Source organism: Leguminivora glycinivorella, chromosome 11 (genome assembly GCF_023078275.1).
Source record: "Leguminivora glycinivorella isolate SPB_JAAS2020 chromosome 11, LegGlyc_1.1, whole genome shotgun sequence".
Lineage (NCBI taxonomy): Eukaryota > Metazoa > Arthropoda > Insecta > Lepidoptera > Tortricidae > Leguminivora > Leguminivora glycinivorella.
The window spans coordinates 14,085,727-14,106,511 of record NC_062981.1 but is presented as its reverse complement, the minus strand read 5'-3'; the positions used below and the strand labels follow the sequence as shown (position 1 = coordinate 14,106,511).

Here is a 20,785-nt window from a genome sequence, read left to right as displayed (position 1 = left end):
CGATTAATAGGTACTATAACAAAGTCTGTAGCCAAGAGTACAATCGATGACGCTCCGCTCCGTTGCGAACGATAACTATACAACTGGCTCTGTCGCATTCATACCGAAGAGCGACAGAGAAACATAACTACGGAGCCTCAACTATCAAATTGGGCGTAAAAAGTTTTGTTACGCATGACACAGTTAAAATTTATGGATGTTCAACATTGTAATCAAATCATACCTCTGTATGTTGATTAGTCTCATCTACTTCAAACAAGCTACTGCAGTATCCCTGACGGGATGGTAATTCATTGCCCCTTTTCTCTCAAAGCCCGTATTTCATAACGAGAAGACTCTATTTTACATATATTTACATCCACTTTGACGCATAAATCGTCCGACGTATCGACGCGTGTCATCCGCTGGCTTTCAAAACGCAGAGGACGCAACTTAACCACGGGAAATATTTATAATGCTTTGTATGCAAAATACCTATTGCTTACAAACACTGAACAGACTGACGCTTTAATCGTCGTGAAGTCTGGCACGATTGTCGACCTTGGGTGGGAGAGTTCGGTGTTATTTTGGCGATTGTCGCAGCGAGCGAAGAGCGAATTTTCAACGGGGAGCGTCTAACGTGGGTGAGCCAGTGATCAGTGACTTAAATAAAATTTGCATGCGGCCCTTGTACTGTTTGATTGATGATATTATATCGGCCGTGATGTCGAGGATGTGTTTTCAGTGTGAAAGGTGACGGTATGGAGATTAGGATCACGCGTTGATTTGACACGCGCCACGGATTGTTTCGGTATGTCAAGGGTGTTCCTCTAACGCATGAATACCCTTTGTTCTTTTTTATTATGACGTTACATCGTGTCAACTAAATTAGTTTCTAACGGAATGTGCGAGTCACTGTGTCGATATGTCATAAATAAACAAATCTTTGTCCGTCGTATATGGCGGTTATGACTTATTTACAAGAGTGCGAACAGTGTTATAGATCGCGGAATAGGCGGGAAACGGTATGGAAGCGAGTAATAAATTCAGTTGGCAGGGCATAATTAATAAAATGTGAGAAATAGCTGACATATCATAGCTTGTATGGGCAGAGCACCGCATATATTTTCGCGTGCCTTTATGGGCTTGTACTATATCATGAGAAAATAAGAAGTACTGTTACTAGTTGTTTGTTCGGAAATAACGAAGTTAGTCAGCGAAGTATCATAGAGATAATTGCTTTATTTTACAGTACAGAAATAACTTGAATAGATACATATGATAAGTATGCCTATAGCATACAGCGCCATATGACTGGACCGGTGTTTATAATAAAAAATCTTATAATTCTCACATATTGCAAAGCGATCCTGACATTCGTCATTATTAGGTACTGATAGGTGTATGTAGTGGTTTGAACATAGTATGACAAAGTAGATGTTTTAATAAAAATAAGCCGTGTATTAGTAGATTGTACAACAAGGGCATAAAGTTTAGTTTTTTTTACCCGAGGCAATATTTTGGTCTGAGCGAAGCGAAAATTTTACTTTATGCTCTAGATCATGAAATACGATTTTTATGTCGTCTATACGCACGACATAAAGGTGCATTTTTTGAGCATGAGTAGTGAAATAGTATTTTATACAATCGTGACATAATACAAAGCTTTTCAGTCGAGTACCATGTTTAGGCCACGAAGCTTGCTGGTGGGGGTTTTTTCAAAATTTTAATTTTGTGGTTAGGTTTTCGTCACAGAGCACAAAAATGTTTTTTTTTACTTATCCCGTCATAACTACTTACCTACTCGTATATCGATGACAGTGTAATGTTAAGGTGCTATCAGTGATGGATACCAAAGGTGGCAACAGGAACTCAGTAATTAAAGTAACAACGTTACCTCGTTGAGCTGAGCTGGTTAGAATCGTTTTAATGGCATGGCACTGTCCGCAATTTAATAATTAATCAACAATGAAAAATTTTCTAAACTCTCCTCTTTTAAACACTTGAAAAAATGGGCATTGCACACTTATTTCATTTATCTCGTGATTAATAATTGAAATCAATTTGTACAGGCAAATGATATGTACTTATGTATTCTAATAGTCTTAATAGATAGTGTTCATGATTCAGTTATACCTACTTTTGAACCTAGTCAACCTTGTGTAAAGACTCAGTTCACCGGACGATAACGGTCCGTCAGTTATTCGATACAGTCACTTTTTACATTTGACCATATCGTCCGGCAGTGTGACAGTCACCGGGCCCCTTTAGACCTGTACAAAATGTCTATTCTTTGTTATAATTTATCGAATTTCAGACAATTTAAGGGCCAATGTTTATTATGTTGTTGGTTTAATTTTTTTTTTGAATTTTTTATTGTGTTTCTAATCAGAATTGTGAACTCTTTCGATCCTGATAGGAGATAAAAAATGACCCAAAATTTCCCACATACATACTTATGAAAAAAAAAGTAACACGGACAACAAAATAAAAATCTGCCCATAACATCTATATGAACTGTTGCTGGTGATGGTAACAATGGTAAAAATAAATATGGATACTTATACCTAATTTCCTATGCGCAAGATTATGTCATAGCAGCACAATGAAGGGACACTAGCGTTAACGCCGCGGACATTTTACATCCCATTCAACCATTAGAACAACACTGTAATGTTCCACGCACTGTGTGCTTGTCATCTGTGCCATGCGTAACATCTCAATAGGACTGGGCTTATTCGCATATACACGTTTGTAAATACCTTGAGATAACCACAGAGAAGTAAGAAGTGAGAGAACGCTTCTTAAAATTGAAGAAGTTATGGTAGCGTTGAAACTTTAGGGCCATGTGGTCACAAAGCGCACAATTTTTTTACAGACATTTTGAAGCACCTGGGTGACGCAATAGGCTGCTTTCCTATAGGTACTTAAAATAAAATATTGTATGCAGTGCACGAAATAAAGTAGCAGATAACTAGAACAAAAACATGGACAGTACCTATTTAATAAATCGGATTCAAATATATAAGTCAATATGTTGACCGCGACGTCATAAAGTTAGTTTTCATATTAAATCCTTCTTTGCAAATCGTTTTGACAGTTCTTAAAAAGTAATAAAATTGATTTGACTAGTAGGAAAGTAGCCTATTGGACCGAAGAGCTGGCTACTTCCTCGCATAACGTACCTACTTACCTATCTGAATTGGTATTCCGCAAGGAAATGGACTATTTTAGATTTACGCTTGAAAATTATTATTTTACAACATATAATAAATATCTTTTCAATTAAAAAATATTTATTGACTTATATAACTACTCGTTTTTCGACTATCATTCAAAGAAATCAAAACAAGTTATATTTGGAAAATATTGGATAGATATGTCGACAGATATGATATTTTAGAGAGATATGCTAAAGATTATCCCCAATGAATAAATAAAACATCGAGATAAGCCGATATCATAATGGTCACAAACCAAATTTGGCATACGTGCCTCTTAAGTAACCAAGCCGATATAAGCTGCGGCGTCACACCGGGCGTAGTCTGCATTCGCAATCCTCCCACAGGCATTCCTGCCTCGACTTAGTACTCTTCCTCCAATTAAAGATTAGCCTAGATTAATTTAGATTAGCTTCCATAATTAACGACTTCGAGAAACCAAGCCTTCAAAAAAATAGAATTGCTCGATTCGGAAATCTAACTAGTTTTTTCAGACTAAATTAGAGCGGTTAGACTATAATTTAATCCATCAAGATAGAAGATTAACTGATTAACGTTTTCGACGGAAATTGTGCAAATAGCTTGAGACTTTAATGTTTATAATATTGTCACGAGCGGAATCGAAATAGTCTGCTGGAACCAACGTTGTTTCGATTAACTACGGGCATTAATGTTTGGCTTGGAAAAAGCCATTGATTACAAAAGTGTAACAGATGGATACTAGATGCCACGTCTTTGTCTAATTGTATTAATGACATAAGGACAGGTAGTCTATCTCGCGGCGACATACTCCCGCGGCCATCATGTGCTAGTCCTGCAGATGGATACTAATTCGAAGGTTTACCAATCCAATTATATTTATTATGTATGCCACGGTGTCACAAATTTGTGATGGGATAACAGAACTTCTTTTCTCTCTGCTTAGACACCAAGAACGTTTCCAATAGTTTTATTAGTAAATATGATTTTTCTTAGCGTAGCGTATTGGACACAGGAGAGGCGTAGCATGAAGAAAATAACCTCTAAATTCAGTCAAAAAAAATCTAGTCTTCTTTCCGGCCACAATACCTACTGTTGGGTTCCGGCCACAAAACGCACTGGGACATATTACCTAAGCCTATTGGTATTGATTTTAATTCTTACTTATAATTCATGTAAAGCATAAACAATACAAATAAAACGTAATCGTTTCCTGGTTTACAATAAATGACGATCAATTAGGTTTGACTGATACTAGCCACGGTAGTATGGTCAGCATGGTAGCAGTGGTAATTGATTATCATAACTCATTTTGGGCTTCCACCTGCTTAAATCTACTTGTTTAACAAGTACCTACATCTGTTATTTTTTGGTATTATAACTTACACTCTTTTTGTTTTAAGATCACTTTTTCTCTATCAGTTGGAAGTAAAGTTTGTTTTTTTTTTAGTTAGCAAGAAACATGGGATAATGTTTTGGTATTTTTCCATCCGCATAATTAATTTGTCGACCTATGAGAACAGAATTTAATTCCTAAATTTCAACAGCACGAGAGCCTAATGCATAAAAGTCATCACCATACTACACCAGTATTTATCAAAGGCAGGAGCCGTAGTCCTTATTTATGCAGCGCGCGCTCAAACGCCTGCGCCGCGGGACGTCCCTGCCCACGCGCATGGTTAACCGTTCCTGTTAAACAGCCACATCTCAAAAAAACATTTTTTCGAGAAATCGCGTGTCAAAGTTTTGACACAAGTTTCTAAAATATCTCGAATTAGGTTAATCATGTTATACTTGGGCTTGGTTTGTTCCTCAAAATATACTGCTTCAATCTAATGTTACATGATGACATTAATATCTTAGGAAATGTATGTAGGCCAATTTTAATATGGGTCACATTTTCCTATATAATATGAGGACACAACTCAAAAAGTTGTGCAATAAGGCCAAAATTAACAATAATTATTCATATTATAACGGGAAATTTGGATTTGGAGGAAGGAAGTTGACAATTTTTGTGAAGATATATGTGGCTATATGCAAGGCTTTAAAAGAGACTTTGATTATTTTTTCCGAATTGAAGTAGTCGAATGATCTTACTCCCGAATCTGCAAGAATCTCAATACTAAATTTTTTTGACATGTGGTCGTTTAGCAGGCACGGGACGTATTACCGTGCCATTGACAAAGACGTAGCATTACTCATAAAGTCAAGTAATTAAAGGTTATATTTGTCAATTCTGAACGTCATTGTGAATTACTTGAACTATATGGTTCCCCACGTCAGTTTAAGTCAGATTTCAACGGAATAATTACTAACCATTGTTACGCTGTTTGAAATGACGGTAGCTGTACATCAGAGGCTTGAGGAAGTTGAATTTCTAGTAATGGTAACAATTACATCACAATAGCTGTAATCGACAATAAGTAAAATGTTTGGGTAGAATATTACAGGCAATTAATACAATCTATGTATGTGTTTTTAGAAATAATTTGTATGTAGGTACCTAGGTAGGTACGTACGTACAAGTTTTTTTAGCTAGGCTATAGTTACCGAAAACCAACAACAACAAATTATTTCTTACCGGACTACCGTCTAACATTCGATATCCGTTTTGAAGTCGATTTCCTTTTTTAGGTCATCATACATACAATAAATATGCTACATCCTATGGTGCATCTTATAAGTTTTACAACTATAGGTATTATACAAGGTATCATCTAGTTACAAACTACTTAAGTTTCCCCAAGAATTTATTTTAACGTTATCCGAAGTTTACAATATCTAAGCGACGTATTAGATTATATATGCGATGATTTTATACAATAAAGAAGATGTTCGATACAGATAATGGTAAAGTTAGTACATATTGCAACTGGGACTGCCGGTGGCGATGCGGCGTACGGCTATCAGATGGCTCGCTCCATATCGGATGCTACCTGCATAACAGATCTCCCGCTACGTTTGCCAGAGATGCTCTCGAAACAATAATCTTGCCGCTGCAGGATAAGACCATTCCCATCGCTTATCAAGTAACCTGTATAACTATGATCTCTGGTCACAAATGCATGTTAACAATCTTTAGCTTGAGTTACACTAGTCAAGAGCGAAGACAAAATCTTTTGTGAATCGTGGCTGGTTGGATCGTGTAGCGAAGCCCTAACGTAGTCCAATTTAGTGTACCTTTGCTGGTCATTGTCTTCCCCGAGCCTTTGACACCGGCACGGAAGACCAAATATGGGTCGGCTGAATGACCCGCGAGATATTATTGACACTGCCCGGGTGTATGGGTGATATATTTTGCTTTTTGTGCCTGGATTTTCAATATATGGCTCAGTCACATTCTTGGCCGTAGATTGGTAAAAGTTATAAGTTGCGGTAGATGTTTATTGCTGATTCTTCTTTTGTTTGCTTTACTTAGCCACTTCACAAGGAAGCAGACTGTACTCTCTCATATATGGTGAGAAGCACAAAGATTATACTTATCAAAAAATTGATCATCAGTAAATAAATAAGGCAAAGGCAATGGATATTACCATTCCATAGAAAACTGCCAATCTTTCCGTATAAGAGAATTTCGATGCGCCATTTGTACCTAGTTAGCTAGATGCAACTGGCCCTTAGTACCTATTTCTGTTCTATGTAGCAATTTCACATTGTAATAAACAGCATTTTTGACAAAGCAAGTTGACGTTATTTTTCAGTAAGTGCCCGCCATATTCACTAATGAATACTACATCAACCGTTGAATTACATTCAGTTATGAAATTTATTCTTACTTAGTAATGTACAACATAAAAAGCATTTTGTAAGCAATCGCATGCACTAAAACAGTACAGCCTATAAAATACAAAATAAACTTGCAAACTGTATTATAATATTGGCTGTTATCAGAGCGAATGCAATGGTCGGTAGCCTATCTGGTCCATTATCTGCTGAGAATGCCGCGGGATAGACCTACTGAGAAATACTAGAATAATCCGAGTACATATTAGATTGTTTGCCTATATTTGTAGTGTACCGTTAGAAATTAGCTGGATACTGGATCGAGACTTTTGACCTTTTGTCAGGCTATAATTAATCGGTCAACGTTGCATGTAAACAATCTACCCTGATACCTAACCCATGCACCTTAAAGTGGTCTAGTCTAATTCAGCCTTCATAAATGAATGTACATACTCGTATCTATAAACATTTTCGAGAATTTCAACCATGAAAACTGTGTCCTGTAAAGTTGCTGTTGTCTAAATTACTCTAAATTAATGTGACTCACACACTAATATGTAAGTTCTTGATTGGTGCAAGTATTTATTATTTCAAGCATCAATGTTTTATGAAATGAAGTTAGGTACCTACCATTAGTATAAAAGTACATACTTACGCTGATTAGAAGAAAATTCCAACAATTTGTGTCATTTATACTATTGTTTTCAACTAACAGGCATCTAAATTGGCATCTTACCTCCAGGTTATAAAAGATACAGGATAACAAGCATAATGGCACACACTAGAATCTAAAGCATCCCTGCCTCCTTTTTCATTTGGCAGAGATACGCCGCACCGGGCATTGTTTATCTCACGGCGTGGGGTCCAATAAGGCCCACACCGTTACAGGATTAGATATAATAGCAATTGTTTTGTTCCTAATACTGGGCATCTGTTACACGACTATAGGTAAGGCTATCAGGATTTCAGGAGTCGGGAGTGTAGCCCTCTAATTTTATATTCGTTACAATGTGTTGAGCCGTTACCTCACAGTACATAAAAATTATAGTGACTTCCATAACACACTATGTAAAAGGTTTCTATACTTTTAAGTTCTGTGTCCAATTTATATAGCATTTCAGAATTTTACTTTATACAGAAATAATACCGGAAACTAAATTAAATTAAGCAAATAATTAGATGTTGGCATAACATATAAAATTAGACGTGATCCGCACCGAGTATAAACGCGCGATAAACGATAAAACAGCAGGCCGTCCCTATCGCACTTACAAATAGTGCGAAAGGGACGGTTATGTGGACATATCGGAGGTTCTCCGAATATCTATATGGCGGTATTTATTCTGTGTGCTGGATCTTCAAATGAGTTTTGCAAATGCGACTGTTTTAGGCATAACACGTTATATTGAGCTCAAATAAAGGTTATCTCGTATTGCATGCTACAGCCGGGTAGAAAATAGTAAATATTAAAAAGTGGCAATATCGTAGTGTTGTCCTTTTCTAATCAATAAATGTAAAAAACGGGACGACAATACTAAGTTTTATTTTTTTATTTCTACACTATTTTGCCAGGCTAAACCCGTTTATTAAGTAGAAAACATCCATTAAAGGAGGATCTAGTTAACCTTTATAAATAACTTTCCGGTGCTCCCAGACTAATGATCTCGCCTTAACTTTTATTGTTATCAGCATATTTGTAGCACTATAATAAATCTCAGTTAGTCGTCCGTTGACTTAAACTGCTCCAATTTAAATTAGAAAGCCGGACGCATCCAGTTTGTGTAATTAATATGCGTAGGCTAATTGTCGGTGGCCGGTCATCTCTTTACGGAGGCGCGGACATAGTGCCCTGGAAGCGTCGTGAATCGTGATCAAGAGATTAAAAAGCTATACAGATACATGGAGCGACATGGTGGAGGCGGATCTGTGCGATATCTAAGTCAAGAATTGGCGAGAGGTAGCGCAGGACCGATAAAAGTGGCACTGTCTTGTATCGGGGGCCAAGTCTTATTTTGGGGCACTGAGCTAACGGAGTAAGTAAGTAAGTACAGAATTACAGATACAGGCCAATTGAAATTACAGTCGTTATCAATTATATCGGAGGTGCCAAAGCTCCCACAAATATCGGAACACGAACACTCCATTATTGTCAAGACGTTAGACGACGTGTTCCGAAATTTGTTAGAGTTTTGGCAGATCCGAAATGTTTGATCTAGAGTCTAGACTATACAGTATACAGTAGTCCAATTAGAATCCTAGGCCCCGGCAAAAGTTTTTTACAGTAACCTCTAAGTACCTTAGTTCTATAGCATATTAAGCAATGACGCCAATGACCTAAGATTCAAATTGGTTGACAGTACCCGTACACTGATATAAAGTCAGTTCAGCCTTACTTGTTCAATATAGTAAACAAACGAAACGTCAAATATGGTCAAAGACAGTTACTAGGGATTGGAAGTGTCGATAAAATGATGTATTAACGATAATTTCGCTGCTGACGTCATCAGAGGATTTTCAATTTTACGTCACACAATATCTATGTTAAAACCAAAATTTAATTCTTTTTCGCCATATTTGCAATAATCCTGTGAAAAAGACTTGTCTCACTTTCGCATTCTTCAGAAACATGAGCCTGAACTGAGTGTAGAACGGTGTCCAAAATGTGTCATACAGTCATCGTTCGATTGCCCGCGCCAATACAGAAAGTAACTTCAAGCATATTCGAGTGACATCCATCAGATGTGCTTAGATATCAGTGTAAGTTAGAATTGGTCTGATAAGTAAATCGTATCAGTCATGAGAACGAGTGCCGTCTGCCGTGTTTGTTATTATCATGCCATTAAAGCTTAGACTTCAATTTATGCGTCATCATGAGGTGACACGATCCGCAGCCCCGGAGAATAAACTGTTGCTGATCGCTGCTGCTCAGTACAGGTTCGGTTGACAGAAGTTATTTGATTATTTTACACATGCATAACGTTGTTGTTCAAAGAGATACGTATCTTAAATTATGCATGTGTTTGAGTGCCTTCATTCGGGTTTTGAAAGTCGTCATATTTAGTTCTCGTTATTCATTTGCCATCTTAAATTAGGTTTTCCTTACATGATTGTAAAAGTGCGGTGACGGGTTAAAAATTTCACTACCCCCTTTTTCCAGTGGGTGTCATAGAAGACTGTGGGCCATGGGTTAAATTGTGGCGCCAGCCTCTCGCCTAAGACTGGCAACCTGCTGCTGCAATGTCGCAAATTCGTTTTCTTTCAACCCCTTAATTAGCAAGAGTGGCACTGAAACTTTATTAGTTTCATTGTGCATTGCCAAGCCCTTTTTGGGAGTACAGGAGTGATTATATTTATATATCTATGTCGTACAAATATTAATGAGCCCAAAATCCTTGACTTTTCTAGCAAACATAGCTCCACAATTTCGTTAGCCCACACATTTCGTTGATAAATCTCCAAGCAGATTCGCTTAGAGGTAATAAATATCCCAAGATTACCCACTACACAATGATTAATACACTCTAGAACAAAAATGAGATGTGGGTGTATAATTCGCGCATGCTCGCTAGTTAGGACTTATGTCTCGGTAATGATACAGCTATGGGTTATTAGCCCTTAAATTATCGGTTCGTCATTGTATGCTTATATTGCTTATGCAAGCGCATTAGAGTGTGTTCATGTGCTTAGATACATTAAATTTATAGGTATATTCGTAGGCCTATCTACGAACGTAAATTTAAAGATTTAGAAGACTTTCATGTCATATCCCATGTCCTGTCAGAATACATGACATAAACATCTCTGTCATTCCAGATCCATTCACCTGACAGAATCATACCATATGGGCCAGTATCAAATGCATCATTTTGTCAAGAACATTTAGATCTTGGAGGGCCGTTGCCCGAATCCCCATATATCAAGAACCTGTGCGCATAAATTGAGTAACGTAAACTGTAAATGCGTGTCTTGTGTGCAGAATGTGGCCGATTCGCGTCAGGTAGATTCATAATTAAAATCTTTGGGTAGACTATGAAAAACATGCCTGGAAAAATAACGTATTACAAGGAGTTGAAAAACGCACTTCTTTATTTCTTTAATAAGTATTTCCTGGCAATAATAAAGAAGAAGCAAAATCCATCCGTTCACGACTGCATTGCTATGACCAAGGGGGAGATTGGGATGAATTTTGATATATACCTACCTGTAAGTAGGTATAGGTATGTATGTACCTTTATACATAATATGTATATAACTGAATTGTACCTACATACCTATACAATTATGACACTTTTAATAATCTCTCTTACCTACATATTTCGTCTGAGATTGTAGTGACGGTATAGATATTGCCAAAATAGTGTATAAAAAAGTTCAATCGGAAACCTTTTTTATCAAATCTGTCAAAAATTTATGAAATGAGGTGTAGCGGCTAAGCAACACTTGTCCACAAATTTAGCAATAAAGGGCGCAACAGTTTACTAATCCTAAGCCCTTTATTGATTCGATACGCATCGACTGGCGACATCATTGCAGGTTGGGCCTCTTGCCAAACATACAGTCGTTGACACTTCGTGGCTAACGATACGCAATTGGCTCTGTCGTGCTAATAGAGAAGAGCGATAGAGACAGAATATTTAGAAACGGTACGGAGCGTCAACGATTGCACGCTTAGCAAAAGGGCCTGATTTGCTTAATCTAATCAATTCTTTCCCTAACACGATTGCTTTCGTCACAGAAATATCGATTTGCACTGTGGACAAAGGCCTTTTCTGTGGTATAAATATTAATGATTTCTATTAAGTAATGCTAGTTAATGAGAGGTAAACCTGTAGGACTCCAGAGCGTTTTATATCTATATATATTTGTAGGCTCTTTGTGAGCAATCCGCCCTTTGGTTCAGAAAACCCATAAAAGCTCGTTGAATTAGCCACGTCACCATTAAAATGTCAGTATTGTACTGCTGCAGCATATCACACACAAGCCTACGTACTTGACATCTACTGTATCGTCCGGACTGTCCGGAGTTGGAGGGGACATGTTGCTAGGCATAGTGATGGCAGATGGACTAAAAAAAAAATGTTAACGGAATGGTAGCCGTTTACAGATGTAAGAACCGCTTGGCATCCATTGGCTCGTTGTTAGTTGGACGACATCCGGAAATTCGCGGGTCATAACTGGATGAGACTATTACCTCAGGACCAGGACAAGTGGCGTGCTAGAAGAGAGGCTGGTCAGCAGTGGGCGATGAAGGGCTGATATGATGATGATGATGTATCGTCATAAGAAATCAACAAGCTTAAGATTTGTTTTAGAGCCTGGAACTGTCTCAAACTCAATAAAAGTGAAAAAGAATTGTTAATAAGCCAAAATAAGGTCAGTCAAGGGAGTCAATTGGATATATAGGTATACGATACGATACTTATAGGCAGTCAATGTACTGATAATATTTAAACTGCACCTTAAAGGTCCAAGTAACTTGACCCCAATCTTTCCATAAATCCGTATTACTACCAATTACCGAAAAGCAAGTAATCTTTAATTACCCCATTGCGTCATATAATGATGGACATTAAATCAATAATTAAAAGGAAGGTGGGAATGAGAGACCGATTGTTCCGTTCGGTTAATTGAGGTGTGGGTAAATTGGATCGGTTCAGTTTATAAGTATGTTTGTAATGTTTTAATTATAGGGAAAGGTACTTTACCGATTTACATTGGGGATTTGCTGATGCTTAATTACTTTATTTTGTGTTTTTATTAGGCGATACATTTATAACAAATCATGAAGTTGTTAAATTAATTGGATTGTAGTTTGGCACAAAAAAGTAATAAATCTTCGAAAAATATGCCCACAAAAAATCTGTATTGGATCTACAATTAAACAAAAACCCTAAGGTGTCTAATGTATTGTTGGTATACATACATACATACATACATACAATCACGCATGTATCCCATAAAGGGGTAGGCAGAGCACATGAAACTACTAAAGCTTCAGGGCCACTCTTGGCAACTAAGGGGTTAAAAGAAAATAAAACTGTGGCATTGCAGTGACAGGTTGCCAACCTCTCGCCTACACCACAATTTAACCCATATCCCATAGTTGCCTTCTACGACACCCACGGGAAGAAAGGGGGTGGTGAAATTCTTAACCCGTCACCACACAGGCAATAATCAAGTATACAATAATAAATAGACAAATTATAGAATAATATATAGGTACTTACCTAATTTTGTAAAATTAGCTGAAAATTTAAAGTGATCTTGTTAGTTGTGGCTTGCTACGTGAATTAGGTATGTCAGTTTTCAAATAATCAAATTGGTACCTAGTTAAAAGCAATGTTCATATTTATAAACAGAACCTATTTTCCAAGGAGTTGTAGCTTAAACTAGGGCCCTAAAGATAACTACGACAGTAGGTGGTAAAAGATATTAAAAGCTCTTACGACACGAGGTTGTAACGGACCACACAGTCCTCGGTTCAAATCATAAGATATAACTATAATAATTATGCTTAGAAACAAATGCATACAGAGATAAAAACTTAAAAATTGCAAATAAATAAAACGAAAACAACTTACATACGAAATGGAATTCCAACAAATTAAAAATAGAAATTCTCGGAATTAAAACCGGCACAATAGGCGTTTTAGGCACAATAGGCAAAATCGGCACAATAGGCGTTTTAGGCACAATAGGCAAAACCGGCACAATAGGCGTTTTAGGCACAACTGGCACAATCAGGCACTATTTGCCATAAAACAACACAGCGCATGCGTTAAAATCGGGACAATAAAACTCAGAGCGCAGCGTCAGAGGGTCAGTCGGCTAGGGAACGTTGAGGTGCTCACTTCAGAAGAATTGGTGAAGTCATTCGACTAGGGAGCATTGAAGGGAACACATCAGTAGTTTAAGAAGGAAGCGGACTTGAGGCACGAGCATTGAGAGGTTGGAGACTGGCGAGAAGGTATCTTGGTAAATTAGACTTGAAGACTACAAGTAAGTGTCCAGATTGTTTATTTTGAATGTGTTTATATTTGTAATTTTAGATTAATGCTATTATCTGAAGGTGATAAATTTTAATATTGGTATTTATTCATTTCATATGAACAAGATATTCATGAATGTTATATTTATGTGGAAATTATTTAAAGTCGTTCAAATTTCAATTTATTTATTACATACAATTAACACTAACAGTTAATTTGGAATATTATTAATTAAAATTCGGATCTGAGTATCTCTAATATGACTACTATATGTAACAAAATAGATACATAAAATATTACACATATTTACTTTATGTACATACACATTTATTAGCTAGAATCTCTTTGGGTGATTAGAAGGATTTTCATACTATTGTCTCATCCTTAAGTAAGATAATTTTGCTATATCAATGAAGTAGGATTAATAACTTTATTTATTGTTCATAACATGTTAACTTTATTAGAGTTAAAGGATAACTTGTGGGAATTAATACTAATACTAAATACTAGGGAGGCATAGGACATCTATGGATGTTAGGATCCTGTCGCTATCAAGGAGAATCATTGATATAAAAATAAGATTGTTCACAAAAGTTGAATCATTGACACTGGCCTCGAGATTGGCAGACTTTGGAATCATCATTCCATTTTCATAATATGGTTAACGATAACGTTGTCTGGGAGACCAAACAATTCTAGCATTGACTAGTGAAACACGATGTCAAGCAATGGACCACTATACTCGGAACGTGGGAAATTGCACGCATATAGAATTTATATTTTGTGATCTTGGACAACCTTCGATGGCTATGGCCGAACCAAAATATATATATATGGGATGGCGTGTGAGTCTGGGGTTTTGTCGTTCGAAAGGCTAGATCAATGAAGTATTTGTCTTAGTATCAAAAGAAGGTCAATGAATAGGCCCAATAAAGGGTATCAAAATAGATATTCTGTTTCCTTGATAGACCAGGGGTAGGCAGAGCAGTTTCTATCCTGACGGTAGAGGACTAGGTTGCAGAAACATCCCAAAACATATAAAATTATACTGGGATTAAAGGGTCCTTGATTAAATATTTGATATCTACTACTATGGTAGTACATTTTTAAGTAGTGCAAAGACACTTTACATCAGTTTACTTTTGTTCTAAGGATCCCATTTGTTCAATGTTTGATAAAACATAAATTGAATCAGCAACCTGGTTTGTCCAAATGCTCGAGCGAGGTCCTTATAATAGGCTATGTTATATTATACACCTATTATTCCTACGTATAAGGGACTCGTGGGTCGGAAACAATTAACCCCATTTTAAATAATGTCTTGTATATATTTTTAATATATTTCCTGTATCTATATTCCTTACACAATTTTACCTATCTCTCACACTCTTATCTCAACGCACTAAATTCTTTCACAAATGTCGTTCACTCTGCTTATTATACCTCAAGTGAATATATTACTGCCTTAGTTTTATCAACTTAAATTTAACCCTAATAGCAAGTTCCTAAAGGTAAAAAGAATCTGGATTGCTACGCACAACTACGGGGTCCTACCACTTACTAGACGATCACAGTATTTGTTTTAATGGCCAATTTTTAATAGTGTATTGTTTTAATTAGGGCTAACAATTTGGACTTAAGTTAGGTAATTTAGGGTGTATTTAATTAAGGGGTAGCGGGGTGTTATAAAGTGGAGACCGTGACTGCAGGATGTAATAGACCCTAAATATGTCCAATTGTTAGCATATTCAAGTGACATGTTGTCACAAAGTGTTGCTGTGAATGAGATATCCTTTTTGGGAACTTGCTATCCTTCATGCTGAAACTTTATGTTAATTTTGTATCATTCGTCTATTCTTATTAACCACTGCGTAATAGTCTAAGGGGCAATCAAGCTATTGATAGTTTTCTAAGATACGTTTCATCTTGAAGTAAGTTTTGTAAGTTTAAGGTCACTAACCTGGATTTTTAAACAAAGTTACAATCCGATATTGAAACAGAAACTTTGCACTTTAGCACACAGTTCACTCACTTTAGACATAGCTGTGTAATTTTAAAACTCTTGTAGGCTTATCACTTATCTAATTAGATTTTTATTTCACGTTTTATTTCACTTTCGAAAGAACTAATGACAGTTGTACTTCTAGCATAAACTTATAAACGTTACCCGTTACGAACTTAGGACGCGGCTTTATACGATAATTGGAATCGCGTGTGCACATGGTATTGTATGTAAACAATAACATAATTATCGATCAACAACGTGCGTACAGACTGATAAGAGATAACACGTGCAGAAAACTGTCATCGACTAGGGACACCGGGGATAGAAGAAAGTATTTGAGGCTATTGTAAAAATGTCAAACCAGCTGTCAATGAAACAATTCAATTGGAATGGCAAATTTAGAAAAGTTATTCGTTTTCTAGCTAATATTTATTCTGTTGCGATAATGAAGAGATTATAGCAAAAATAAAACCTCAATGGTATCGGTTATATTTATCTACTGGGAAAGTTTTGTACTAAAACAAACTAGTCGTTACTGAAAGCAATTACGCACAGATCGACTGTCTTGTGGTAATTTTGTGTCGAGGGTCCTTTAAAACGATATCATGGAAGATTATAAATACTTAGATACATCAAAATAATTTAATATTAAAACGCTGTACATGTTTTATGTTAAGGGAAACTTTTACTGTTTAGTGAATCAAGATTTTCCGTTCTGTTGGTTATAATATTTTATATCTGCCAGTCTCACTAAATTAAGTAGAAATAAGCAAGGAAATACTGCTAGTATTTTAGGTACTTTGCTCTGTGGGCCTCTGTAGGAATTGATTTCTAACTAGATTTGGCATGTAGTATGTATGTATGTCATGTACAAGTTGCTAGTATTGGCATGTTCTTTTAAGAAACAGAATAAGCTAAATTAATGACAGTATGCGATACACAGACTTGATTAAGTACATTTTGTCAAAATCTATTCTTCATGTGTCAGTGTCGCATATCATGGTAAGAAATGTCACTTTGACAGCAAGAACACCATCATGTTCACTCTTACCTCACTATCTTCTCGCCCCTTTTCCGTGTTATCAATGATTAGTGATAAGTTGTTATCAGCTACAGAAAAACTAGGAAATAAAATGATGATTGATCTTGAGAAGCGTTAAGCTGTGAAATATCTATTGTAGCTGTGATTATACTGACAAATAGAGGTTGTTTAATCTTAAGTTGTCAATAGGGAAACTCATTGATCTGATTTTGATTTATCTTTAAATGAGATTAACAATAAAATAAATAATAGTATGCATAATCATAGGGAAACTAGTAGCAATGAGCTATTTTCATACTTACTAACAACTAAGGATTAGTTGTCTTCCACTGAAGTGTGAACAAATTATAATTACTTGAAAGAGACAAACATTCAAGTAGCTTATTGACAAGAATGTCAAGAACATACAATCTAGAATTTAAACATAGTTCTTAAATACTCAAGTAAGGAGTTAGGCACACCATTCATTAATCTCAGGCAAGCTTATAGCTAGGAATATTTTTATTGACAGTCAGTCTGAGTCATTATATAAGATAGTATTCAGAGCTGAGTTAACATGAAATGATTCCCATCAGTGAACAGATTGCAGTAGCTATTGCATTTAATAATTAGGGATATGGTGAATCACACACTAGCAAAATTATGAAGGAAGGTGGTAAATGAAACATCCACAAAATGCTTTATTAGTAATATTGAAAAGGTGCACAAAAACAAAAAAAACCCAGAGCATATATGTTCATTTCGTTTCCATTAGACGGATAAGCGCCACTCCATGCAGGAAAAATAGAATAGAGAAGTAACTTTTAGTTAGGATTATTCAGGAAACCATGGGAAAAGATATTATGTTCCTCTTCTCGATGACTTTTGAAAAGTATCTTGATGTGAGACACGCTGAGTGATGATCATATTTGGTGTAGTCAGTGTAGGCGTTGGAAGTGATTGTACATGGAGAAGAATTTTCACTCTTTCATTGAAACCTGGAACAAAAATGAAGGGTAAATACATTTCAGTTAAAACATTTAGAATGCAATTCCACTATTGGATGTGCATTCCCTTTTTTATACATACAGGTCAACAAGTCATATAATGAATTGCATTGTTTGTCAGACATCTTCATGAAGTCGGCTTTTAATGATATTGTAATATTGTATTGTCATCCCACTTAATGAGCTTATAAAATTTCAGTTCAATAGGTAACTTGTAGCCTGTTATTATCTCTGAAGTAGTCTACAATATAACCCAAGGTTACAATAGGAAAGCATAATTGCCAAGAGCAAGCTTTTTAAAATATTTATCAGTAAATTGTGATTACACTAATTCTAGTATACTATAAAATAGAGTGAGGAAGTTGATCATAGGTTTCCTATATTTATGACTTAATTTGTCAGATTATCCGTCTGTCTGTGTTTTGATTTTTTGAATCAGTTATCAGTGGATGGAGCAGGTTAGCATAGATTAAGTACTTATGAATGTAGATAAATAAGCTAGACTTAAGATTTTAGACTTAGTAGTAGTGTTTGTGCCAAATATAGTGCACAGTATAATAGTTTGAATGAACAAATGGAGTCAGTCTGTAATAGACTTGCTATTATTAGAATCAGGAATAAGGGCAAACAATATTATTTACCCTAGAGTAAACCAAAGAATAATAAATAAATAAATAAAACATTTTACCATTGTGGATGTAGATCAGACATACAGGAACTGAGCCAGGTCAGCCTGGGAGTCATTCTGTTGCAAGTGAATGTGTTTCGAGCACACACACACATACACAAGTTGCTCAGTCAAAGGGGCATGCCAATGGAGTTCCAATTTGTGCGCAGCCGGGGAAGGGGCAGGACGTTGTTCCTAGTATAATGACAGCGGTGTTCAGCATACTCTGGAAAATTTAAGAAAATATTTAGTAATTAAGTAGGAAATAAGTCCTAGTTATAAGCATAAGTTATAAGAATAAAGTTGGCAGAGATTTTATAACTAAATAGGTATTTGATCATTTTATTAATTAGGGTCTATTTTAATTACGGGATAAATTTCAAATTCTATCATACTAAACTATTATCGAAATAAAGTTTAGCCAAATAGAATAAAAGAGAAATAATTGACTTAACAACAACATAAAAGTTAAATAAATAAATAAAAATTGAAGGGGCATTTTTGTACAGGTCTACTTGATTACAAACTAAGCATGATTCTTATTATTGACATTCGGTAATGCTTACATTCTTCATTTATACAATTTTTGCTTAAAACCAACATTGCTTGGTCATACTTTATTATTCCGGCATTTGCCACGGCTCATGGAAGCATGAAGTCCGCTTGACAGCTAATTCCAGGATTTGGCATAAGCACTCATTTTCAATAGGTCTTATTGAAATTAGTCTGGTTTCCTCACAATGATTTCCTTCACTCAAAAGCAACTGGCAAATATCAGATGACAGTTCTCAAGGACAATGGGTCGCGGTTCGAACCCGTACCTTATAATTCAAGGCATACAAATAATTTTATTAACACTAGGTGAGATTAGTTAACAGATTACAGAATCATTAGACATTAAAAGTGTAACTTACATATTACGAAGCAGTACAGGTGATGCAAGCCGTGATCGTCGGTGCCTTGTCTACTCATGGAAGCGGTCCGTCGAAAAATGAGCTGCGACTGGCAGGTTTGAGCTGGTGGAGCGAGGTCACGAGGGTTGCTGAAGATAGGAAGGCGTGGCGTGAGTTTGTGAAGGTCCTTTGCATCTCTGGGGTGCCTTAGGACACCCACACATAACTGGTAAGGTAGTATAGTGGCACTGGGGCTTAACTCCAAGGGGCATCTAGCACCCAATACCTGAAACATGTAAATAGGCGGACATAAGAAATAGGGAGTTGGAGGCTTACTAATACTCTCCATCTCTAAGACCAGAATTAGGATGTTATTGTAGTGCGCTATAGGAATTAGACAATCTCTCTATTGGAAAACATTTTACTATTTTAGCAAGTCAAGGGTTAAACTAAACTATAAACTGCTTTGTGATGGACAAGTTAAATTTCGAATAGTTAAATAGGTTATTACTTACGGCGAAAACTTGGCTCAATTCCATTGAGACATCATCAAATCATCACGAAAGAAAACCACGTAGTTCCACTGGCGTCATGGGGTCATTTTATTATTGTAGCTAAAGGTTCGGTTTGTTTCATTATTGTTCATGATGTTTTCCATAATCTAAAACCAAACAAGCATTTATTTATTACATTCGTTATACACATTTTGTGTTGTATTTACCACATTACTAACAACATATATCATTACTTAGTTAATGTATTACTCACTTTTTTTATGATTTATAACAAATACAAGCCAGCAGGTCGATAAATTACGTAATTTTCAGTTCCAAATAATGCGTGTACGTCTGAACGGCATCCATTTTTCTTTTATTTCTGTCTGACTGACAGTAATGACGTGGCAATGACGTCAGCATAGCAAATGTTGCCATAGAAAAATCAAAAGGGCTCTATAGATCATAAGACATTTGACGGACCGGATGCGACTAAAATTTATCCAGTATGAATGGGGCTCTGCAGACTATGTGGAACGAATTGTAGAATAATAAAATAGAGACAGTGATTTGACGTTTACATTCAATCTTAATGTTTTTTTTATATAAATATGAAATAAATAAATAAATATTGGGGACATCTTACACGGTTCAACTTAGCCCCAAACCTATCAAGTTTTGTGCTATGAGTGCTAAGCGACGATATGCCTATTTGAATGAATAAAAATATGCTTGTATACAAGGGAAACATCCATGATTCATATAAATATATTCTGTGGAGTTTCATTGAGGAGAAAAATATTA

At 36.1% G+C, this 20,785-nt stretch overlaps 1 long non-coding RNA gene across 2 annotated transcripts; it reads right to left on the bottom strand.

Moving 5' to 3' along the window:
• Positions 1-17,505: 17,505 nt before the first annotated feature.
• LOC125231242 lies at positions 17,506-20,548 on the bottom strand. 2 transcript variants are annotated; one of them, XR_007177603.1, is made up of 5 exons: positions 20,256-20,548; positions 20,003-20,148; positions 19,509-19,773; positions 18,616-18,820; positions 17,506-17,918 (listed from the first exon to the last, which is right to left on the bottom strand). It is a non-coding gene; the product is annotated as an uncharacterized LOC125231242 (long non-coding RNA). The 2 variants fall into 2 exon arrangements; XR_007177602.1 differs by lacking the exon at positions 20,256-20,548 and having other exon boundaries at positions 20,003-20,245.
• Between the last annotated feature and the right edge of the window lie 237 nt (positions 20,549-20,785).